Below are 26,555 nucleotides of genomic sequence, written 5' to 3'. Positions count from 1 at the left end.
GGGGTTATCAGTCCTTGGTTCCAAGTCAAACTCTCTCTCTCTCTCTCTCTCTCTCTCTCTCTCTCTCTCTCTCTCTCTCTCTCTCTCTCTCTCTCTCTCTATACCTAGAGCTTTTTGTTTTACATTGTGTTTCACTTTGAGTGGGGATTGCACCTAGTAAAGTAGAATGTCGACATGGGCTATAATCTGTAGTAAGTAATGCCTTCTCAACATGGCTCCTCATGTTTAACTCTCTCTGTCACTCCAATATTGTTGCCTGATACCACTCTTGAACATTATGTGGTCATATATAGTAATCTCATCTTCTTTTACCAAAGAACGCAGTTCTCTAAGCTTGCTGAAACTCATCAAGGCAGGTTTTCATTTTGAGCCCTGACCCATACAGAAAGATACTGTTGTTAGAGTGCTGACTGTGATAAACAGTAGGCTACAGAGTCTTAATTTCCATCCCCATTCAGAATAAATGTATAATTGGTAACAATATAAAGATATTGAAGCACATTTGATTACTATGCATAAAAACATTTTATGTGTAGGGTTCCCATAGTTTAATCCAGTAAAAGTACTTTCTGTAGTGCATCTTATGCTGCCTGTCACCCAGTCCTTTATGATGCCGTTATGTCACCTCATTAAGGCTACTCAATGTCTTATAGGCCTATCATGCAAACATTTCATGCAAATAAACACTTCTTACTCATTACTTTTGTGCTAACGTAAAACTTCTGTTGGTAAAACTGTCAATTAATCATTCACTGGTGTGTCATCACTATAATTTCCGCTCCGACATTACATGTATCCATTGCAGTGCCATTCTATACCGTTGAAGTACAGTTCTATGTCATTGCATATACCATACAGTGCCGTGTATAAGTACGCAGACCCCTTGACTTTTTCCACATTTTGTTACATTACAGCCTTATTCTAAACTTGATGAAATAAATAAAACATTCTCAGTAATCTACACACAATACCCCATAATGACAAAGCGATAAGAGATTTTTTTTTTGTTGCAAATGTATTAAAAATAAAAAACAGAAATACCTTATTTACATAAGTATTCAGACCCTTTGCTATGACACTAAAAATTCAGCTCGGGTACATCCTGTTTCCATGAATCATCCTTGAGGTGTTTATACAACTTGATCGGAGTCCACCTGTGGTAAATTCAATCGATTGGACATGATTTGGAAAAGTACGCACGTGACTACATAAGGTCCCACAGTTGACAGTGCATGTCAGAGGAAAAACCAAGCCATGAGGTCGAAGAAATTGTCCGTAGAGCTCCGAGACAGGATTGTGTCGAGGCACAGATCTGGGGAAAGGTACCAAAAAATGTCTGCAGCATTGAAGGTCCCCAAGAACAGAGTGGCCTCCATCATTCTTAAATGTAAGAAATTTGGAACCACCAAGACTCTTTCTAGAGCTGGCCGCCCAGCCAAACTGAGCAATCGGGGGAGAAGGGCTTTAGTCAGGGAGGTGACCAAGAACCCGATGGTCACTCTGACAGAGCTCTAGGGTTCCTCTGTGGAGATGGACAACCATCTCTGCAGAACTCCACCAGTCAGTAGAGTGACCAGACGGAAGCCACTCCTCAGTAAAAGGCACATGACAGCCATCTTGGAGTTTGCCAAAAGGCACCTAAAGACTCTCAGATCATGAGAAACAAGATTCTCTGGTCTGATGAAACCAAGATTGAACTATTTGGCCTGAATGCCAAGTGTCACGTATGGAGGAACCCTGGCACCGTCCCTACGGTGAAGCATGGTGGTGGCAGCATCATGCTGTGGGGTGTTTTTTAGTGGCAGGGACTGGGATACTAGTCAGGATCGAGGCAAAGATGAGTGGAGCTAAGTACAGAGAGATCCTTGAAGAAAACGTGCTCTAGAGCGCTCAGGATCTCAGACTGGGGCGAAGGTTCACCTTCCAATAGGACAACAACCCTAAGCCCACAGCCAAGACAACACAGGAGGGACTTTGGGACAAGTCTCTGAATGGCCTTGAGTGGCCCAGCCAGACCCTGACTTCAACCTGATTGAAACATCTTTGGAGAGACCTGAAAATAGCTGTGCAGCAACGATCCCCATCCAAGCTGACAGATCTTGAGAGGATCTGCAGAGAAGAATGGGAGAGACTCCCCAAATACAGGTGTGCCAAGCTTGTAACTTCATACCCCAAAAGACTCAAGGCTGTAATCGTTGCCAAAAGTGCTTCAACAAAGTTCTGAGTAAAGGGTCTGAATACTATTTACGTTTTTTATTTTTAAGAAATTAGCAAAAATGTGTTAAAATCTATTTTTGCTTTGTCACTATGGGGTATTGTGTGTAGATTGATGAGGGGAAAAAACAATTTAATACATTTTAGAATAAGGCAGTAACCTAACAAAATGTGTAAAAAGTCAAGGGGTCTGAATACTTTCCGTAGGTACTGTATGTAGGTCATATGAACTTCATCAACAACGATTCCGACAATTTCGAGCTCTATAGGACTGAGGCCAATACTTCTCTCCTGGTCTTCCCCAACCAGCTCTCCGGACTTCCGAAGACAAGGTTGCATGCACTCTCTCAAATATTGTTATTTTCTTCATCATCAACCACCTCTCTGAGACCCAGGGCTGTTGGCCCATGGATTTGTTCCTCGGTCCACCACAGCCTTTAGCGGGGACACAACTGTCCGAATTGGAGCGTGTTTTCCTTGCTTCTTGAAGATTAGAACTGCCAAGCTAGCTAGCTGGTAAATTAATATTTTCCCAATATCCTGTTGCTAAAACTGCTAATCATCCCCCCCCCCCCCCGCACAAAAAAGGCTTGCAATGCTTTAAGTTTCTCCTATTTTAATTAAATCCCAAAATTGGTTGTTACTATATGGCAGTGTCGTCTCCTTTTCGGAAAGCTCTATCACTGAGTTGTTCTCCCTACAGTTTTAGTTACCTTAGTTACCAGCTTTAGCTTGGCTTCTTTACCTCTCGAGTGCAGCGTAGCAAATTGACGAGGAAGCATGGAGGGCGTTGCACATGCAAATAGCGTGCACCAATCAAATGTCTCTCAAAGTTGCAAAATATTTGAGCTAACCTCTCCCTTTTGCAAGCCAGAGTTTCCAGACCAGTGAGTCACAGCTTGCTGTGTAGTCACATGGGTTGCACGTCAACCAGGCTAGGTGAGGGCTAGCGTATAATGTATTCTCTTGGTGGCCATAACATATAAGTTCCTCTGGGAACTGTCACAGTGATAAGGAGACGAACCACTCGAACCCCAACTCAGACTCCAGGGCTGCATTTCATTTAAGAAAGATGTTCCCTTTATCCCTTTCCTCTGTCCTTGTTCACTCCTCTTTACAGATATGATAGGACTGGATATGTAAAAGCAATATGGTGGGAACTGGGTGGAGCTATTGCTTACACCTACCCAGTCATCTCAGCTCTGTGAAGGAGGGTGAATGAAGGCAGAGGGGAGGGAACATATTCTTTGAATGAAATGTAGCCCGCCCAGATGTCACCTGCAGGATGATGCAGCAGCTTATCAAGCCACTTGCTCTGATCCAATTAGGCACTGAATTAAGTGTCTAAATAACACTGTTTCTGAAGGTCTACATTCTGCTGCATACATACCACACTAAGCCTTAGTGAGATGTTAATTTATGAGGACAAATAAGGACAAATAATCAGAACTGTTTAATAATGTGGTTGTTATCACTCTGTTAAAGTAATTAGAAAAATATTATTCAAGATTATACAATAAGGGTCCATGAATTGCACTCAGACAAAGCTGTACCAGACAGGTGTGTGTGATTAAATAATGGGTACGTTTTGTTGTGACTCAAATCAAATTAAATTGTATTCGTCACATGCGCCGAATACAACAGGTGTAGACCTTACCATGAAATGCTTACTGACGAGCCCTTAATCAACCATGCAGAGTAAAAAAAAGTAAGGAAGAAAAATGTGCTACATAAACTAAAGAAAAACAGTAACACCAATAACGAGGTTACAGTATATACAGTACAAGGTAGTGGTTCCGGGGGTCATCTGTTGTTCACCCGCGCCCACAATTGCTAATAATCCATCCGCAACCGCCCGACTATATGTGATAAAGTGAACATCTGATGCCCGCACCCAACAATAACCTGCAAATATAGAAAATGCACTGAGGCTACAGTCAAAGACGACAGAATGATTTTAGCTTTTCTTTTATATGTTGACCTAGAAGACTAAACTCTTGCTCAACAAAATAATGGAATGGATAGAATGAGTGCTTCAATCTAGTTGACATCAGTAAAGTTGTCTCTGTCATCTTCTTTCACGGAGAAAAGATGTTTAGGGTTTGGGGAGAAAATGCAACCAAGGCCAAAAAAACAGGAAATATTTTCTGTGCAAAATGACATCAGTTTGACCGGTAAGGAAATAGAAAGTTGTGAAAACGACCAAAGATCTCAGTTCGGCTTCAATATACACTGCTCAAAAAAATAAAGGGAACACTTAAACAACACAATGTAACTCCAAGTCAATCACACTTCTGTGAAATCAAACTGTCCACTTAGGAAGCAACAATGATTGACAATAAATTTCACATGCTGTTGTGCAAATGGAATAAACAACAGGTGGAAATTATAGGCAATTAGCAAGACACCCCCAATAAAGGAGTGGTTCTGCAGGTGGGGACCACAGACCACTTCTCAGTTCCTATGCTTCCTGGCTGATGTTTTGGTCACTTTTGAATGCTGGTGGTGCTTTCACTCTAGTGGTAGCATGAGATGGAGTCTACAACCCACACAAGTGGCTCAGGTAGTGCAGCTCATCCAGGATGGCACATCAATGCAAGCTGTGGCAAGAAGGTTTGCTGTGTCTGTCAGCATAGTGTCCAGAGCACTACCAGGAGACAGGCCAGTACATCAGGAGATGTGGAGGAGGCCGTAGGAGGGCAACAACCCAGCAGCAGGACCGCTACCTCCGCCTTTGTGCAAGGAGGAGCAGGTGGAGCACTGCCAGAGCCCTGCAAAATGACCTCCAGCAGGCCACAAATGTGCATGTGTCTGCTCAAACGGTCAGAAACAGACTCCATGAGGGTGGTATGAGGGCCCGCCATCCACAGGTGGGGGTTGTGCTTACAGCCCAACACCGTGCAGGATGTTTGGCATTTGCCAGAGAACACCAAGATTGGCAAATTCGCCACTGGCACCCTGTGCTCTTCACAGATGAAAGCATGTTCACACTGAGCACATGTGACAGACGTGACAGAGTCTTGAGACGCCGTGGAGAACATTCTGCTGCCTGCAACATCCTCCAGCATGACCGGTTTGGCGGTGGGTCAGTCATGGTGTGGGGTGGCGTTTTTTTGGGGGGCCGCACAGCCCTCCATGTGCTCGCCAGAGGTAGCCTGACTGCCATTAGGTACCGAGATGAGATCCTCAGACCCCTTGTGAGACCATATGCTGGTGCGGTTGGCCCTGGGTTCCTCCTAATGCAAGACAATGCTAGACCTCATGTGGCTGGAGTGTGTCAGCAGTTCCTGCAAGAGGAAGGCATTGATGCTATGTACTGGCCCGCCCGATCCCCAGACCTGAATCCAATTGAATACATCTGGGACATCATGTCTCGCTCCATCCACCAACGCCACATTGCACCACAGACTGTCCAGGAGTTGGCCGATGCTTTAGTCCAGGTCTGGGAGGAGATCCCTCAGGAGACCATCCGCCACCTCATCAGGAGCATGCCCAGGCGTTGTAGGGAGGTCATACAGGCACGTGGAGGCCACACACACTACTGAGCCTCATTTTGACTTGTTTTAAGTACATTACATCAAAGTTGGATCAGCCTGTAGTGTGGTTTTCCACTTTAATTTTGAGTGTGACTCCAAATCCAGACCTCCATAGGTTGATAAATTGTATTTCCATTGATTATTTTTGTGTGATTTTGTTGTCAGCACATTCAACTATGTAAAGAAAAAAGTATTTAATAAGATTATTTCATTCATTCAGATCTAGGATGTGTTATTTTAGTGTTCCCTTTATTTTTTTGAGCAGTATATATATTATGTGGTTGAAATGCTATCAGCTTTGATGATGCTGACAGCGTCTCAAGATGCAGAGACAAAGAATTCTCCACTCCTGTTCCCAAGTCCACATTTTGACTACATTTGCTATATAATTTTACTGCAAGAAATGCTTAATTCTGCAGGAATTATGATTAAGGCTATGTGAGAGGTCTACTACAGTCAGTGTCCAGATTTCAGTTTCCATTTAACCCATCTAAACAGAAGGCTACAGTTCCCTTGACGTGCCATAGGCCTATTTGAAGTCCCTTCTTGTGACTGTGGAATTTGATTTGCGCCTCACAATCATCACACGTAGCATAGCTGGCACTGCTATAATCCTCTTTTACCAATTCACTTTCCCAAACATTACTTTTCTGGACCTCCATTCTCTTTTTCAACTCTCCTTTCCAGCTTTTGTCTTATTGAATTAAACTTCGATTATGTCCTTTTTGCCTCCGTGGATTGAAGTTAACTTCTTCTGCCTGTTCCCAAAAGCATTATTTGACAATTGGCGTGTAGGCTATTTGGTACACGTACAGTTGGCCTGAAATAATGAAAGAAAAACCTCATTGTAGCTTACAGATATACACTACCGGTCAAAAGTTTTAGAACACCTACTCATTCAAGGGTTTTTCTTAATTTTTACTATTTTCTACATTGTAGAATAATAGTGAAGTCATCAAAACTATGAAATAACACATATGGAATCATGTAGTAACCAAAACCGTGTTATACAAATCAAAATATATTTTATATTTGAGATTCTTCAAATAGCCACCATTTGCCTTGATGACAGCTTTGCACACTCTTGGCATTTTCTCAAATAGCTTTATTAGGTAGTCACCTGGAATGCATTTCAATTAACAGGTGTGCCTTCTTAAAGGTTACTTTGTGGAATTTCTTTCCTACTTTATGCGTTTGAGTCAATCAGTTGCGTTGTGACAAGGTAGGGGAGTATACAGAAGATAGCCCTATTTGGTAAAAGACCAAGTCCATATTATGGCAAGAACAGCTCAAATAAGAAAAGAGAAACGACAGTCCATCATTATTTTAAGACATGAAGGTCAGTCAATACGGAACATTTCAAGAACTTTTCTTCAAGTGCAGTCGCAAAAACCATCAAGCGCTATGATGAAACTGGCTCTCATGAGGACCACCACAGGAATGGAAGACCCAGAGTTATCTCTGCTGCAGAGGATACGTTCATTAGAGTTACCAGCCTCAGAAATTGCATCCCAAATATATGCTTCACAGAGTTCAAGTAACAGACACATCGCAACATCAACTGTTCAGAGGAGACTGTGTGAAACAGACCTTCACGGTCAAATTTGCTACAAAGAAACCACTACAAAAGCACACCAATGACAAGAAGAGACTTGCTTGGGCCATGAAACACCAGAAGTGGACATTAGACCGGTGGAAATTTGTTCTTTGGTCTGGAGTCCAATTTGGAGATTTTTGGTTCCACACCTCGTCTTTGTGAAACGAGGTGTGGGTGAACGGATGATCTCCGCATGTGTATTTCCCCCATAAAGCATGGAGGAGGAGGTGTTAAGGTGTGGGAGTGCTTTGCTGGTGACACTGTCTGTGATTTATTTAGAATTCAAGGCACACTTAACTAGCATGGCTACTACAACATTCTGCAGCTATACGCCATCCCATCTGGTTTGTGCTTAGTGGGAGTACCATTTGTTTTTTCAACAGGACAATGATCCAACACACCTCCAGGCTGTGTAAGGGCTATTTTACCAAGAAGGAGAGTGATGGAGTGCTGCATCAGATGACCTGGCCTCCACAATCCCCCGACCTCAACCGAATTAAGATGGTTTGGGATGAGTCGGACCACAGAGTGAAGGAAAAGCAGCCAACAAGTGCTCAGCATATGTGGGAACTCCTTCAATACTGTTGGAAAAGCATTCCTGGTGAAGCTGGTTGAGAGAATGCCAAGAGTGTGGAAAGCTGTCATCAAGGCGAAGATGGCTATTTGAAGAATCACAAATATAAAATATATTTTGATTTGTTTAACACTTTTTTGTTACTACATGATTCCATATGTGTTATTTCATAGTTTATGACTTCACTATTATTCTACAATGTAGAAAATAGTAAAAATAAAGAAAAACCCTTGAATGAGTAGGTGTTCTAAAACGTTTGACAGGAACTGGAGGTTTTGAGTCAACCTGCGCATCACTAATACAAGTGGTACTGGTACCGAGTCAATGTGCAGGGGTACAGGGTAGTCAGGGGAATTGAGGTAATACCCTATGTACATGTAGGTATGGGTAAAGTGACTATGCATCGATAATAAACAGAGAGTAGCACAGCGGGTGTGAAGGAGTGTGTGTGTGAGTGTGTGGTGTCAATATGCATATGTGTGTGTGTGTATGTTCGTGTGTGTGTGTTTGTTGTAGTGTCAGTGTAGTATGTATTGGTGTGTGGTTAGAGTCCAGTGAGTGTACATTGTGCCTGTGCAAGAGAGTCAGTGCAAAAAATTATAATAGATAAAAATAGTCCGGGAAGCCATTTGATTAACTGTTCAGCAGTCTTATGGCTTGGGGGTGGAAGCTGTTGAGGAGCCTTTTGGTCCCAGACTTGGTGCTCCGCTACCGCTTGCCATACGTTAGCAGAGAGAACAATCTATGACTTGCGTGGCTGGAGTCTTTTAACTATTTTTAGGGACTTCCTCTGACACCGCCTGATGTAGAGGTCCTGGATGGCAGGGAGCTCTGCCACAGTGATGTACTACCCTCTGTAGCGCCTTGCTGTCAGATGCCGAGCAGTTGCCATACCAAGCAGTGATGCAACCAGTCAGAGTGCTCTCAATAGTGCAGCTCTAGAACTGAGGACCCATGCCAAATATTTTCAGCCTCCTTAGGGGGACTAGGCGTTGCCGTGCCCTCCTCACGACTGTGTTGGTGTGTTTGGGCCATGATAGTTCCTTAGTGATGTGGACATCAAGGAACTTGAAGCTCTAGACCTTCTCTACTACAGCGTGATGTGAATGGGGACGTGCTCGGCCCTCCTTTTCCTATAGTCCACTATCAGCATCTTTGTCTTGCTCACATTGAGGGAGAAGCTGTTGTCCTGGCACCACACTGGCAGGTCTCTGACCTCCTTCCTCAGGATGTCTCATCATTGTCTGTGATCAGGCCTACCACTGTTGTGTCGTCTGCAAACTTTATGATGGCGTTGGAGTCGTGCTTGGCCACGCAGTCGTGGGTGAACAGCCTATGTAACTGGATGTGTATAATTGGAAGTAGCTTAGTCGATAAAACATAATTTAAATTTCCTCTTACATTAACAGTATGCCAGCCCTTAAAAAGTTTGAAAATTGGCTCCAATTTGAACCTCTGGATGATATATTAAAACGGCCTTGTTAAACAGGTAAGGGTTGTTTACCTCTTTTCTCCCAGATACTGGGAAAATGAGAGGCAGTCATTTGAATGATGTGTAAAGGTTCCTAAGGCTACATGATGATACTGTTTAAATTGGTCTGCAGCAGACTGTAACAGGAATTTAAATCAGAGGTGATTGAAGGCTTCAGTAGCCCGGGTAAGTAGTTTGGGGGTAGGGGTGCTGCAATTTTCTTTTTGCCGACAGGAGGGGGGGTGATAATGCAGAGAAAAAAAATTGCCTGCACTGTAGATGTCTATATTGGTCCTCTAATACAGGACCAGTAAAGGCCCAGTGCACTACCTTTGTGATTTAGTTTTATCAAAATGTATTTCAGTTTTTACCAACATTTGTAACTTGAGTCAAAAAATTATCTGTACAAAACCGCTAATCTGAGAATACTTGCGGAATTAAAAAATACTTCCTTGATATAAGTTTTCCTGTTTCTTGAAATACTTTGCAAATGCAATATATTTTTAATGAAAAGTGAAATGGTCTATTCATTCCTTTTCCATTTGAGTAGACGGTCATATCCAGAGCAACTTACAGTAGTGAGTGCATACATTTTCATATTTTTTTTGTACTGGTCCCCTGTGGGAATCAAACCCACAGCCCTAGCATTGCAAGTGCCATGCTCTACCAACTGAGCCACATCATATCAAACAAACTTCTTGATGCCTCAATGTACTCAATTACTGTATTGTGCATTGTTTTTCTTCACGGTGATGGAAAATCTACAGGTACAAACCTAGTGGCGACCCGTCATTCAGGGTAGGTGGGCCAACCTGTTTTGAGCCCCAACTTAGCTAAAGGTGCCTGTTTTTTTGTTATTTTGGTATTCATATTTGTCACATATCAGTTTGCAAACAATGAATATATATATATATTTTAAAATTAGTTATTAAAAGGTGCATACAAACTTGGTCTCTTTTTTGCTTTCTTGAGTAAGGCAGCTCCCAAATACAGGTGTTTCAGCCTAGCTCAGTGTTTTCTGTGGTGGTGGGACAACCAGTGGAAAATACAGAGTGTAGAGGTTGGTAATGTTCCCTAGTTGTGCCGTGATTGGCTCAGTGTTCTGTCATTCATGGGGACAATACGTCACCGCCAAATCTAAGGGTGGAGCTTGAAAATTCAAGCCCCTTGGGTGCTGCCATAGAGTGACATTAGAAGTGCCCATTCAAAAAGGATCAAGATCATTGGCCACAGATAAAATGAAGTCAAATCATATTAAATCTACAGCAGCTTTGATTGGACTGATCATGTCAACATCATACTTCAAAATCTTAGGTAGCAAGCTAACAGTCATCATCATTAATAAAGTTGACAATCTACTTGCAAATCCTTTTTAATCTTTGTCATATGAAGAGAAATAATGAAGAGACATTATAGATAAAACGTATCGGTGCTCATCGGCCATAAACTTTACACAATAAGTTGTAAATCGCAAATTCAACAATGAGTGGTTTGGAAGTAATCAGTGGCTAACTGCAAGAATTGCAAAGAAATCACTAGCCTGCTATTCAGTGGAGTGGGTGTGTGGTCCCAAGTCTGGATTTAAGGTTCTATTTTCCAAGCTTTAAAGATTGAACATTCAACATTGGCAATGGTGTCAATCCAGCATGACTTCTGCAGCGCTCAAAACAACTGGAAACTCAGAACTGGGAAATCTGATTTCAGTTCAAGACAACTGGGAACTCGGAAATAAACAGGCTCGGACTGTAAAAAGTTTTGAACGGTCATCCAACTTGGAATTGAAAGTCGGGAACTCGGGCCTCTTTCTAGAGCTCTGACCTGAAGATCACTGACATCATCATGATTCAATCTTGTTTTTTTCTAATTCCCAGTTGTCTTGAAAGCACCACCAATCCAGAGAATGCCAGACTTTGATGACAAACTTTGATGACAAGATTTGCCCATGAAGGACCGCTGCGCCACCTTCCTGTTCAAGTGAGCACAGCACAACAAGGTGAGTCCAAAAATGTATTGCATGCTGCATAAATGATGTAATATGCCAGGGAGACATGTATACTGTAGCTAAGAAAGTAATACTAAATTGTGTAGTAATCTGTTAGTAGCCCATGTGCCTCACCCTAATAATTTGGTCCTGTTTCGCCTCCTAATTTCACCTACCGTTCTGACTTGGTGCTGCACATCTAGCCTATAGCCTGTTTTAGAGAAATATCATCATTGAATATTGTAAGAGTTTTCATTGTCTGCTTATATGCCTCCTTTATTTATCCTACTGTTTTGACTTGGTTTACAGGGGGAATACTTTAAGAATGGCCCATGTTCTGAATTCTGTCGCTATACATTTCAGAAGTGCTGAAGAAATAGTTATATTGACAACGTTCGTCCTAGCTCGCTCATTAATGTCTTAATCGAAATTACGGATTGCCTCTTATCCGCTCATCGTCCACTTATGCCATAGTTTGCACTTCTCAATTATCAGTAGAAACCACTCTTAATGTACTGTAGAGTACAAGCTGGTCATCTAGGTTTCAGTGCTCGATTTTAGCTTGTAAATCTTGGTGGTGCAAAATAAAAATATATTTTTTTAGATGCAAGCCAGCAAACCCACCACACAACACAACACTAAACAATACATTAATTGCACTATAACGGTGACAAACGGTGCCCACAAACTGTTAGGGCCTACATAAAGCTGTCACAACAGCAGAGACCCAACAGCAGTCCCAACACTTTATCACTGCTACACTTGGCTATCAGAGGAGCCTTGTTTGTTAGTGAAACAGTTCATTCAGCCTCCTTTACTGCCTTTAAAAAAACATAGCTGATATGGCTGACTTGCTAAATAAATCTTCTTAGGGATAGGCATCCCGCTAGCGGGACAACTTCCGGGGATACTGGAGGGCACGCAATTCAAATAAATAATCGTAAAAATTATGGATATTAAACTTTTTTCTTTTTTTCCCACCCCTTTTTTCTCCCCAATTTCGTGGTATCCAATTGGTAGTAGTTACAGTCTTGTCTCATCGCTGCAACTCCCGTACGGACTCGCGAGAGGTGAAGGTCGAGAGCCATGCGTCCTCCGAAAGACAACCCAACCAAGCTTCACTGCTTCTTGACACAATGCCCATCCAACCCGGAAGCCAGCCTCACCAATGTGTCGGAGGAAACACCGTACACCTGGCGACCATGTCAGCGTGCACTGCGCCCGGCCCACCACAGGAGTCGCTAGTGCGCGATGAGACAATGATATCCCTGCTGGCCAAACCCTCCCTAACCCGGACGATGCTGGGCCAATTGTGTGCCACCCCATGGGCCTCCCGGTCACAGCCGGCTGCGACAGAGCCTGGACTCGAACCCAGAATCTCTAGTGGCACAGCTAGCACCGCGATGCAGTGCCTTAGACCACTGCGCCACTCAGTAGGCCATATTAAACATTTCGGTACATATAAGTGTCTTATATCGTCTGAAAGCATAAATTCTTGTTAATCTAACTGCACTGTCTGATTTACAGTAGCTATTAGAGGGAAAACATGCCATGCAATTGTTTGAGGACAGCGCCCCACATCAAAATGTTTTTCCACCGGCACAGGTTTCATAAATTCACGAATAACGATTAAATATTCACTTACTTTTTCAAAATCTTCCTCTGATTTGTCATCCAAAAGGTCCCAGCTAGAACATGTAGTGGCGTTTTGTTAGATACAAATTTTCTTTATATCCTAAAAGGTCTGTTTAGTTGGCGCCATCGATTTGAGTAATCCACTCTTTCAACATGCAGAGAAAGGAATCCGAATATCTACGCCTAAACTTTGTTTCAACAAGTCAAAATATGTTTCTATTTACTCCTCAGATACCCTAAAATGTAATCAAACTATAATATTTCTTACGGAAAGAAGTATGTTCAATAGGAAATCGATTTTAGCAGGTGTGTACTGTCTTTATGTTGTGCGCAAACACAAATTTCCAAGAATGTGTCCCTGTACTAAAACTGATATTTCTTATTCATTTTTGACGTTACAAGCCTGAAACCTTGAACATAGACTGCTGACACCCTCTGGGAGCCATAGGAATTGCATCCAGGGAGCTAATTTTCAATATGACCTTTACTTGCCTTTCTAAGAGGATGGTCTCGCTCAAAAAACAATTCCGGTTGGTTTTCCTTTAGATTTTCTCCTACCATATCTATTGGGTTATATTCTCCTACATTATTTTAACATTTCTACAAACTGAAACAAAAAGTGTTTTCTTTCCAGTGGTACCAATTATATTCATGTCCTGGTTTCAGGGCCTGAGAAACAGGCAGTTTACATTGGGCACGTCTTTCAGGTGGAAATTGAGAAAAAAGTGGCCTAGCCCTAAGACGTTTTAAGTGTTTTGTAAGTATGATAAATGAGTACTGCAAAAAGTGGTAGTTTTCCATGTTATTTGAGCAAGAAAAATAACTTTGCTCCTTCTGATGTAAATGTTCGAGGACAGAGTTTTGTTCTTTCTGGATTCCATTAGAATGACAATTGCAGAGAGGAAAGGGCAACAACTCTTACAATTCCAATTATTGAGTCCTGCAAGACACTGTTCTGAATTATGCAACTCTACTTTTTTTTGCCAAAAAAGAGATGCTAAAAATGTTGGCCTGTGCTACAGACGTCTATATCGGGCTGCTAATACTAGAAAGGCCCACTTTTGTGAAAAAATATTGATAAAAAAATATATATTTTATATATATATATATATATATATATATATATACTGCTCAATAAAATAAAGGGAACACTTAAACAACACATCCTAGATCTGAATGAAAGAAATAATCTTATTAAATACTTTTTTCTTTACATAGTTGAATGTGCTGACAACAAAATCACACAAAAATAATCAATGGAAATCCAATTTATCAACCCATGGAGGTCTGGATTTGGAGTCACACTCAAAATTAAAGTGGAAAACCACACTACAGGCTGATCCAACTTTGATGTAAATGTCCTTAAAACAAGTCAAAATGAGGCTCAGTAGTGTGTGTGGCTTCCACGTGCCTGTATGACCTCCCTACAACACCTGGGCATGCTCCTGATGAGGTGGCGGATGGTCTCCTGAGGGATCTCTTCCCAGACCTGGACTAAAGCATCCGCCAACTCCTGGACAGTCTGTGGTGCAACGTGGCATTGGTGGATGGAGCGAGACATGATGTCCCAGATGTGCTCAATTGGATTCAGGTCTGGGGAACGGGCGGGCCAGTACATAGCATCAATGCCTTCCTCTTGCAGGAACTGCTGACACACTCCAGACACATGAGGTCTAGCATTGTCTTGCATTAGGAGGAACCCAGGGCCAACCGCACCAGCATATGGTCTCACAAGGGGTCTGAGGATCTCGTCTCGGTACATAATGGCAATCAGGCTACCTCTGGCGAGCACATTGAGGCCCCCCAAAGAAATGCCACCCCACACCACACCATGACTGACCCACCACCAAACCGGTCATGCTGGAGGATGTTGCAGGCAGCAGAACGTTCTCCACGGCATCTCCAGACTCTGTCACGTCTGTCATGTGCTCAGTGTGAACATGCTTTCATCTGTGAAGAGCACAGGGCGCCAGTGACGAAATTTGCCAATCTTGGTGTTCTCTGGCAAATGCCAAACGTCCTGCACGGTGTTGGGCTGTAAGCACAATCCCCACCTGTGGACGTCGGGCCCTCATACCACCCTCATGGAGTCTGTTTCTGACCGTTTGAGCAGACACATGCACATTTGTGGCCTGCTGGAGGTCATTTTGCAGGGCTCTGGCAGTGCTTCTCCTGCTCCTCCTTGCACAAAGGCGGAGGTAGCGGTCCTGCTGCTGGGTTGTTGCCCTCCTACGGCCTCCTTCACGTCTCCTGATGTACTAGCCTGTCTCCTGGTAGCGCCTCCATGCTCTGGACACCACGCTGACAGACACAGCAAACCTTCTTGTCACAGCTCGCATTGATGTGCCATCCTGGATGAGCTGCACTACCTGAGCCACTTGTGTGGGTTGTAGACTCCGTCTCATGCTACCACTAGAGTGAAAGCACCACCAGCATTCAAAAGTGACCAAAACATCAGCCAGGAAGCATAAGAACTGAGAAGTGGTCTGTGGTCCCCACCTGCAGAACCACTCCTTTATTGGGGGTGTCTTGCTAATTGCCTATAATTTCCACCTGTTGTCTATTGCATTTGCACAACAGCATGTGAAATGTATTGTCATTCAGTGTTGCTTCCTAAGTGGACAGTTTGATTTCACAGAAGTGTGATTGACTTGGAGTTACATTGTGTTGTTTAAGTGTTCCCTTTATTTTTTTGAGCAGTGTATATATATATTTATTTATTTTTTATTTTATTCTGACTTTTCAGGGGATGCTGCAGCACTCTCAGCACCCCTACTTCCCGCGTTTATTTCAAATTTTGTCCGGTAGCAGCCAGTGTTCACAATTTATCATAGCAGTGAGATTTTAATCATGTTAAAACCTCTTACATCTACACGTTCCGCTAGCGGAACGTCTGCTCCAATATCCAATGATGGGCGGGGCGCGAAATTCAAACTCCTCTAAATCCGAAAACTTACACTTTTCAAACATATGACTATGTTACAGCTATTTAAAGACAAGACTCTCCTTTATCTAACCAAACTGTCCGATTTCAAAAAGGCTTTACAGCGAAAGCAAAACATTAGATTATGTCAGCAGAGTACCCAGCCAGGAATAATCACACAGCCATTTTTCAAGCTAGCATATCATGTCACATAAACCCAAACCATATCTAAATGCAGCACTAACCTTTGATGATCTTCATCAGATGACACACCTAGGACATTGTGTTATACAATACATGCATGTCTGTTCAATCAAGTTCATATTTATATCAAAAACCAGCTTTTTACATTAGCATGTGACGTTCAGAACTAGCATTCCCACCGAACACTTCCGGTGATTTTACTAAATTACTCACGATAAACGTTCACAAAAAGCATAACAATTATTTTAAGAATTATAGATACAGAACTCCTCTATGCACTCGATATGTCCGATTTTAAAATAGCTTTTCGGATGAAGCACATTTTGCAATAATGTAAGTACATAGCCCGGCGTTACAGGGCTAGCTATTTAGACACCCTGCAAGTTTAGCCTTCACCAAAATCACATTTCCTATAAGAAAAATGTTCTTACCTTGCTTGTTCTTCATCAGAATACACTGCCAGGACTTCTACTTCAATAACAAATGTAGGTTTGGTCCCAAATAATCCATCGTTATATCCAAACAGCGACGTTTTGTTCGTGCGTTCTAGACACTATCCCAACGCTAAATCTCGGCCACGAGCATGACGCAAAATATGACAAAAAATTTCTAAATATTCCATTACCGTACTTCGAAGCATGTCAACCGCTGTTTAAAACCAATATTTATGCAATTTATCTCGTAGAGAAGCGATAATATTCCGACCGGGAATCTGCCTGTCTGTAAACTGAGGAAAAAACCGAAAGCCGGGGGCGGGGCGTGTCACGCGCCTAAGGCTTAGTCCATTGACTGACCACTCAGCTTTTGCTCTCGTGTGCTTCAGCCAGGGCTTTGAATGACATCATTCCTGTTTTTCCCGGGCTGTGAGACTCCATTGTTGACGTGAGAAGTGTCACGTAAGAGCAGAGATCCTTTGTAAAAGATAGAGAGAATCAAGAAGGGCAAGAAATGTTCAGACAGGGTACTTCCTGAACAGAAGCATCTCAGGTTTTTGCCTGCCATAGGAGTTCTGTTATACTCACAGACACCATTCAAACAGTTTCAGAAACTTTGGAGTGTTTTCTCTCCAAAGCTAATAATTATATGCATATTCCAGTTTCTGGGCAGGACTAATAATCAGATTAAATCGGGTACGTTTTTTATCCAGCCGTGAAATTACTGCCCCCTAGATGTAAGAGGTTAAGGTGTACTGTCACCTGAAACTAAGCTCCAGACAAATGAAGAGCGAACCCTCTTTATGATGATTGTAACGGCTGTCGTAGGAGAGAGAGGACCAAGGCGCAGCGGTTTGCATGTTCATCATTATAATTTATTAAATGAACACGGAAAACAAGAAACCGACAGTTTCACAGGCTACAATAATAACAGCAGTGTGAAATACAACTACCCACAATTAACAACCCCAAACACATACCTATATATAGGACTCTCAATCAGAGGAAAATAGAAACACCTGCCTCCAATTGAGAGTCCACACCCAAACCTAAACATAGAAAAACTAAACTAGACAGAACGTAGAAAATACAACCTAGAACATACCCAACACCCAGAACTAATAAATCACTCACCCTAAACACAACCAACCACCCCGAACCAACCAAAACAAATACCCTCTGCCACGTCCTGACCAAACTACAATACAAATAATACCTAAACTGGTCAGGACGTGACAATGATATGAAAATGACTGAGGGCTTTATTTTCGGCTGCTGTTAAGTTGCTGCTACTTTCAAACGCACGTTAGTTTGCAATTTCGAGACCACTTATAAATAAATATTAATCAACACATTTTTATTCAAATAAAAAGTTTGAAAGGAGTAAAATAGTGAGCTGATATTCCCTTTTTATCTATGCATTGTAGCCAGGCCCACATTATTTTAGCCATGCAGGTCCCGTTTTGGATGTGTATAAACTCCCCTCCATGATGTAGGCTACTGCCCATCATGAAATGAGAGATGAGAACTTTGGTGAATACCAGTGAACCTCATATATAGAAGTTATCTGTAACCTGTACCAATTGCTTGTTTTCCATTTCATATGTTCCAAACCCACACCCTCTCTTAGGCCTTCTATAACGAAGGCTGGTTAATCTGCAATGTGTGCCTTTTTTATCCTGGCGAATTTATGATATCATTACATTTTACATATATTTATTGATGTTGTTAATTTTATTTAATTTTATTACAACCAATCTTAGTAGAATGATTCACCTTCCTGGTTTTATGGTTACAATGTCCATGGCGTGCATGCAATGCAACTTCTGGAGATGTGTGAATGCGATCTGATCTGTAATATGTTCATAAAACATAGGCCTATTTGGGAGCAGTATAACGGTGAGTGGACATTCTCCCTTTCTCTTTACATTGGGTCTTTGTCCAGTTACTTTGAAAAGTTTGGTGGTGCCATAAAACCCTCCATAGTCTGCGTTGTTTTAATATTATATCCCAAACTCCAAACCCCTGTCTGGTCTGTTGAGTCTGCTTCGTAAAGCGTTCCCGGAGGTATGGCTACGTTGGTCTTCTGGGTTTGAAAACTGTGATATCACAGTCCTCTCATCTCTGTTGCACCTGGCTTTCCATGCTTACTTTGCCTAATGACACTCACCTGGACTCCATCACCTCCTTGATTACCTGCCCTTTATGTCACTCCCTTTGGTTCCTTCCCCAGGCGTCATTGTTTCTGTTTCATGTCAAATAAAATAAAATGTTATTAGTCACATGCGCCGAATAAAATGTCAAATCACATAAAATGTTATTAGTCACATGCGCCGAACCGACAGTGCAGTTTCAAAAAATACAGATAAGAATAAGAGATTAAAGTAACAAGTAATTCAAGAGGAGCAGTAAAAAATAGCAATATATACAGGGGGGTGCCGGTGCAGAGTCAATGTGCGGGGGAATGTAGTATGTACATGTAGGTAGAGTTTATTGAAGTGACTATGCATAGATAACCACAGAGAGTGGCAATGGTGTGGAGAGGGGACGGGGGTGGCAATGTGAATAGTCTGGGTAGCCATTTGACTAGATGTTCAGAAGTCTTATGGCTTGGGGGTAAAAGCTGTTTAGAAGCCTCTTGGACCTAGACATGGCGAGAGTGGCTGGAGTCGTTGACAATTTTCAGGGCCTTCCTTGGACACCGCCTGGTATAGAGGTCCTGGATGGCAGGAAGCTTGGCCCCAGTGATGTACTGGGCCATTCGCACTACCCTCTGTAGTGATTTGCGGTCGGAGGCCGAGCAGTTGCCATACCAGGCAGTGATGCAACCAGTCAGGATGCTCTTGATGTTGCAGCTGTAGAACCTTTTGAGGATCTGAGGACCCATGCCAAATCTTTTCAGTCTCCTGAGGGGGAATAGGTTTTGTTGTGCCCGCTTCACGACTGTCATGGTGTGCTTGGACCATGTTAGTTTGTTGGTGATGTGGACACCAAGGAACTTGAAGCTCTCAACCTGCTCCACTGCAGCCCTGTCGATGAGAATGAGGGCTCTGTCCTCTTTTTCCTGTAGTCCACAATCATCTCCTTTGTCTTGATCACAATGAGGGAGATGTTGTTGTCCTGGCACCACACGGCAAGGTCTCTGACCTCCTCCCTATATGCAGTCTCGTTGTTGTCAGCCCTCCCACTGTTGTGTCATTGGCAAATATAATGATGTGTGTATCCTGTGTGTTGTTCTTGTTTCTAGTTTTGTATAATGTTTCATTTATTGATTAAATTATTCACTCCCTGAACTTGCTTCCTGACTCCCAGCGCACACATTACAGTACCTGTCAATTATTATCTGGGTGATGTTTTTATAGGTCTCACCGCAGTATATTTATGAGCAATTTAGAGCAGACCAAAATGGCTTGTGTCAACTAGTTAGCTAGGTTAGCTAAGAAAACATGCGGTAATTCAACGTTGGCTAGCAATACAGATATTTAAATTGTTTATAAGGTACCTACCCAGCAGCTGCTGAAAATATTCTTCCATTTCACAGTCGCTTCAAGAAGATATTTACTAAAATAGTCTGAGCTTCATGTTTCTCACCCGACAGCATGAGGTTGGCACCTGAAACTGATCATTTGAATCTACAGTAGGCATAAGCTATTACTGTGAAGGAATACAAAATGTTAGTCATTTTTACAGGAGGCTTCCAATTACAGTTAATAACAGTATTTTTCAGCATCAATGCTGTAAAACACATTTACGGTATTTTACTGTGCATTCTACAGTGTTTTACTATTGAAATGACAGAAGTCTTACATTGTAACCCACAGGATCCATCACCGGGGGAGAAACAGATGAGCCTCCTTTCTGCAGCAGGATGGCACAGATATCATTACTTTCTATAGCCCAGGGAATCAGCCTGCAGAGAGCGAGAGAGCGAGAGAGAGAGAGAGAGAGAGAGAGAGAGAGAGAGAGAGAGAGAGAGAGAGAGAGAGAGAGAGAGATGAAAGCCATGGTACGGTACTGGTTCAGCAGAATCAGTAGTCAAATGTAGGCAGATGGTAGAATGGCCCGCCATATCAAGACTCTGGCTGGCCCACTGCTTGTAAGGTTGTGTACGTGCATATATGTCTCTGCGTGTGTGTGTGAAATTGAGTGTGTGTGTATAGCGGGGAGGGGGGTGGGGGATACTTTGTGGGTGCAACCGTGTGTTTGAGGGTGATGTTTGTATATCACAGGTCTCCAGGCATTTCATTTTTAGGATTTATAGCATATTGTATGGTGGCAGACAGACTATGTAAAACCCATGTACAGTAGATATGTATTTTTATTTCCTCTATCCCTTTGAGTAATGCCAGAAATGCAAACACATGGCATTCTTTGTTGACAAGTGATTTAGAGGACCTCGTAACACATCACCAGTTCCATAGATTTTTCCATATAATAGTCGCATCTCTTTATGTTTAAGTACAATTCCATGACCTTGTCCATAATTTCTCATCTGTATTGGTAACCAAAGTATAGGTGCCTGGATAGCTTGCCAATGCCGTTACTCATATTTCATACCTTCTATATCTAAACAGATGTCATTCTCATGTGCATTACTCCTCACAAAATACCTAATACCAGTAATACGATCCACTATTCTTCTGAACAGTAATTGATTGACTTCAATGCATTGAACCCTGACTTTCTGTGTAACACATTTTCATTAGAATGCCCATCCCCTGAGCAGTGGGAGAGGAGAGTTTAATGTACTCTGGTGATATGTAATAGGGTAGACATGCATTACATATCTGTACTACATTAAACACAAAAGTAAATGAACGCCATATGATCCCCACTCCCCCGGTACAGTTAGTGTGAAGACTGACAGGTTGATAGCTGAGAGATGATTACTCTAAAATTATTCAGCATGTGACTCCTCAGCTACAGTAATCAGGTTCAATGTGTTGCTCATTGACAGCACTTGCCTTTCCTTTTCTGCATTACACTTTTATTAATTTTGTTTTTTAGCAACCTTAGCCCTTGTTATTCAAAGTGTAGACTACAGATCAGTGTTCCATTAGTAAAATACAGTATTGTGTAGGAGACATACCAAGAAGCAATTTAACAGTTGCGTGATCAATTCTATCTAGTACTCTAAAATTACATGTTACACACTGTGTGCATGCTTTGTTTTGCATTCTCACTCAATGTCAACTGATTGGTTCTGACTTCTAAACTTTAAATATCCTTAATCAAGTCACTAAGGGAAATAGGGGAATGAATGGACAGATGTCCTCGATAGCTGTGAAAAATAATCTACCCTTGAACCATAACACCATGCTGCTACCCCAGATTATATTCAGCCTGGTCTCATAGACTAGACGTAACATAGTAAAAATATATCCGGGACACTCAAATTAATATGATATGTTACGTTTGGTATGGTTACATAAGACAGAAGGTTACTTAAGGTGTAAACTAAAGTTAGGTGGTTGGTTGGGGTGGATAGGTGTTCATATAAAGCTAACGTATGTAACCCAAAGGTTGTGTGTTTGAATCTCATCACGGACAAATGTAGCATTTTATGAAATTAGCAACTTTGCAACTCCTTACTTCCTTTGAGCTACCGTGCAACTTCTAAGCTTGTTAGCCAACACTTCCCCTTTAACCTAAATCCTAACCTTAAACCTAACCTTAACCATGTCGTGTAATAATACTTGTCTGTACGTCAGTAAAATAAATACTAACGGTGTGTCTTTATGAAGGCACCTTTATTGCTAACTTGACGTTGCTTCACATTTCGAGCCAGGTGAGAAAGCGATGCTTTCCACATGAACCCCTACATTCCCACAGACCCTCATTAGGATATGGCCAATCAGGATGCAATATGCAAAAAACACCACAAACCCTAGTCCCTAGCCTAGCTATCGTTAGCCACCTAGCTAACATTAGCCACAACCAAATGGAATTCGTAACATATATGTTTTGCATATTGTATGAATTGCGATTTGTAAGATATCATACGAAACGGATGATGGACATCCACAAATGAATACATACCATATGAAACATAACATATCATAGTAATTGGAGTGTCTCGGATTTACATTTACTATTTTACATCTATCCCTGAGTCCAGGTTATATTAGCCTTGTTAGAATGAGAAGGGACAATTTTAGTTGAATTGTTCAAATCAAATCAAATAATATTTGTCACATGCGCCGAATACAGCAGTGAAATGCTTACTTACAAGCCCTTAAGAAGCCTTTTGGACCTAAACTTGGCGCTCTGGTACCACTTGCTGTGCGGTAGCCAAGAGAACAGTCTATGACTAGGGTGGCTGGAGTCTATGGCAATTTTTAGGGCCTTCCTCTGACACCGCCTGGTATAGAGATCCTGGATGGCAGGAAGCTTGGCCCCAGTGATGTACTGGGTCGAATGCAGTAACTTCTGTAATGTCTTGTGGTCTGAGGCTGAGCAGTTGCCATACCAGGTGGTGATGCAACTATTCAGGATGCGGTGATGCAACTAGTCAGGATGCTCTTGATGGTGCAGCTAAATAACTTTTTGAGGATCTGAGGACCCATGCCAAATCTTTTCAGTCTCCTGAGGGGGAATAGGCATTGTCGTGCCCTCTTGGTCTGTTTGGATAGTCAATGAGAACAGGGGCATTCTTTGTGTTCCTTTTCCTGTAGTCCACAATCATCTCATTTGTCTTGATCAAGTTGAGGGAGAGGTTTTTATCCTGGCACCACACTGCCACACCCCTATAGACTGTCTCATCGTTGTCGGTGATCAGGCCTACCACTGCTGTGTTGTCAGCAAACTTAATGATCATGTTGGAGTTGTGCTTGGCCATGCAGTCATGAGTGAACATGAAGTACAGGAGCGGACTGACCACGCACCCCTGAGAGGACCCCGTGTTGAGGATCAGCGTGGCAGACGTGTTGTTATCTACCCTTACCATCTGGGGGCGGCCCGTCGGGAAGTTCAGGATCCGGTTGCAGAGGGAGGTGTTTAGTCCCAGGGTCCTTAGCTTAGCGATGTGCTTTGAGGGCACTATGGTGTTGAACGCTGAGCTGTAGTCAATGAATAGCGTTCTCAGATAGGTGTTCCTTTTGTCCAGGTGGGAAAGGGCAGTGTGGAGTGCAATAGAGATTGCATCATCTGTGGATCTGTTGGGGCGGTATGCAAATTGGAGTGGGTCTATAGTTGGCATAGTGGGTGGGGTTATATCCTGCCTGTTTGGCCCTGTCCGGGGGTATCATCGGATGGGGCCACAGTGTCTTCTGATCCCTCCTGTCTCAGCTTCCAGTATTTATGCTGCAGTAGTTTATGTGTCGGGGGGCTAGGGTCAGTCTGTTACATCTGGAGTATTCTCTTGTCTTATCCGGTGTCCTGTGTGAATGTAAATATGCTCTCTCTAATTCTCTCTTTCTCTCTTTCTTTCTCTCGGAGGACCTGAGCCCTAGGACCATGCCTCAGGACTACCTGGCATGATGACTCCTTGCTGTCCCCAGTCCACCTGGCCATGCTGCTGCTCCAGTTTCAACTGTTCTGCCTGCGGCTACGGAACCCTGACCTGTTCACCGGACGTGCTTGTTGCACCCTCGACAACTACTATGATTATTATTATTTGACCATGCTGGTCATTTACGAACATTTTAACATCTTGACCATGTTCTGTTATAATATCCACCCGGCACAGCCAGAAGAGGACTGGCCACCCCTCATAGCCTGGTTCCTCTCTAGGTTTCTTCCTAGGTTTTTGGCCTTTCTCAGGAGTTTTTCCTAGGGAGTTTTTCCCAGCCACCGTGCTTCTTTCACATGCATTGCTTGCTGTTTAGGGTTTTAGGCTGGGTTTCTGTACAGCACTTTGAGATTTCAGCTGATGTACGAAGGGCTATATAAATAAATTTGATTTGATTTGATTTGATAATGGTGTTGATGTGAGCCATGACCAGCTTTTCAGAGTACTTCATGGCTAAAGGTTTGAGTGCTACAGGTCAGTAGTCATTTAGGCAGGTTACCTGGGTGTTCTTGGGCACAGGAACTATGGTGGTCTGCTTGAAAGATGTTTGTATTAGAGACTCAGTCAGGGACAGGTTGAAAACATCAGTGAAGACACTTGCCAGTGTCTTGGTCAGCGCATGCTCGGAGTACACGTCCTGGTATTCCGTCTGGCCCTGCGGCCTTGAGAATGTTGACATATTTAAAGGTCTTACTCACATTGGCTACGGAGAGCACAATCACACAGTAGTATGGATCAGCTGATGCTCTCATGCATGCTTCAGTGTTGCATGCCTCAAAGCGAGCATAGGAGTAATTTAGCTCGTCTGATGGGCTCGTGTCACTGGGCAGCTCGCAGCTGTTGCCTGAAGTCCATGGCTTCTGGTTGGGATATGTACGTACAGTCACTATGGGGACAACGTCATCGATGCACTTATTGATGACGCCAGTGACTGATGTGGTGTACTCCTCAATACCATCGGAAGAATCCCGGAACATATTCCAGTCTGTGCCGGCTAAACAGTCCTGTAACTTAGTATCTGGGCCCCCGAGTGGCGCAGCGGCGTAGCGATCTAAGGCACTGCATTTCAGTGCTTGAGGCGTCACTACAGACACACTGGTTCGATTCCAGGCTGTATCACAACTGGCCGTGATTGGGAGTCCCATAGGGCGGCGCACAGTTGACCCAGCGTCATCCAGGTTTGGCCGGTGTAGGCCATCATTGTAAATAAGAATTTGTTCTTTACTGACCAGTTAAATAAAGGTTAAATAAATAAAATAAAAATAAAATATATATATATATATATATATATATATAGATCTGCGTCATCTGATCGCTTCAGTATTGAGTGAGTCACTTAGTTTTTGCTTGTAAGCATGAATCAGGAGGATATAGTTATGGTCAGATTTGCCAAATTGAGGGCGAGGGACAGCTTTGTACGTGTCTCTGTGTGTGGAGTAAAGGTGGTCTTGAGTTTCTTTCCCTCTGGTTGAACATGTAACATGCTGGTAGAAAATAGGTAAAATGGATTTAAGTTTCCCTGCATTATGGTCCCCGGCCACTAGGAGCGCCACCTCTGGATGAGCATTTTCTTGTTTGCTTATGGCCTTATACAGCTTGTTGAGTTCCGAGTTCACAGGTGCTTTGAAAGTGGCATTAATGCTCAGAGGCAGTCTGGAGCCAAAACTACTATGTTGTCTGCAGCATTCGGTCACATGACAGCTCGATCAGCTGTTCAATTTCACCTACCGGCATGTCAACAGAGCCACGATCACAGTCAAACGGATTGGGAAGTAGGTCCCAAAGCTCTCTTCCAAGTGTTGGAGGTGAGCAGTCATCACTCATGTGAGTGTCACGTCCTGACCATAGTAAGAGGTTATTTTCTATGGTGGAGTAGGTCAGGGCGTGACAGGGGGTGTTTTGTGTTTTTCTATGTTTTGTGTTTCTATGTTTAAGTTCTAGTTTTTCTATTTCTATGTTGTTTTTTTTGGGTTGATCTCCAATTGGAGGCAGCTGGTCCTCGTTGTCTCTAATTGGAGATCATATTTAAGTAGGGGTTTTTCTTCCTGGGTTTTGTGGGTTATTATATTTTGAGTAGTGTTTGTTTCTCTCTGTGTCACGGTTTGTTGTTTTGTCATTTCAGTTATTTATGTATTGCAAAGTTTCACAGATTTAATCAAATGTGGAACTACAACCACGCTGCACTTTGGTCCGCTCCTTTCGACAGCCGTGACAGTGGGACACTTACTGATGCTGTTTTCTATTATTTTCTTTTCATTACACAGAAAGTCAACCAAGTCTGTTTTTTTACATCAATTTTGAATAACAACAGTTCCTCTCTCAATGTGAAAAAATCTTTCCAACACTACCCCTCGAAAACCACCAAGCCTTGGTGTGAAATTAAACATTGTCATGCTCTTATCCCATATCTCCACATAGTTTGTGAACAAGCGTGTGCGCAGTGGATGTGGTTTGTTGCAGTTTACAATCGAAGTTA

Source organism: Salmo trutta, chromosome 23 (assembly GCF_901001165.1).
Source record: "Salmo trutta chromosome 23, fSalTru1.1, whole genome shotgun sequence".
Taxonomy (NCBI): Eukaryota; Metazoa; Chordata; class Actinopteri; order Salmoniformes; family Salmonidae; genus Salmo; species Salmo trutta.
This window is presented reverse-complemented; position numbering follows the sequence as displayed.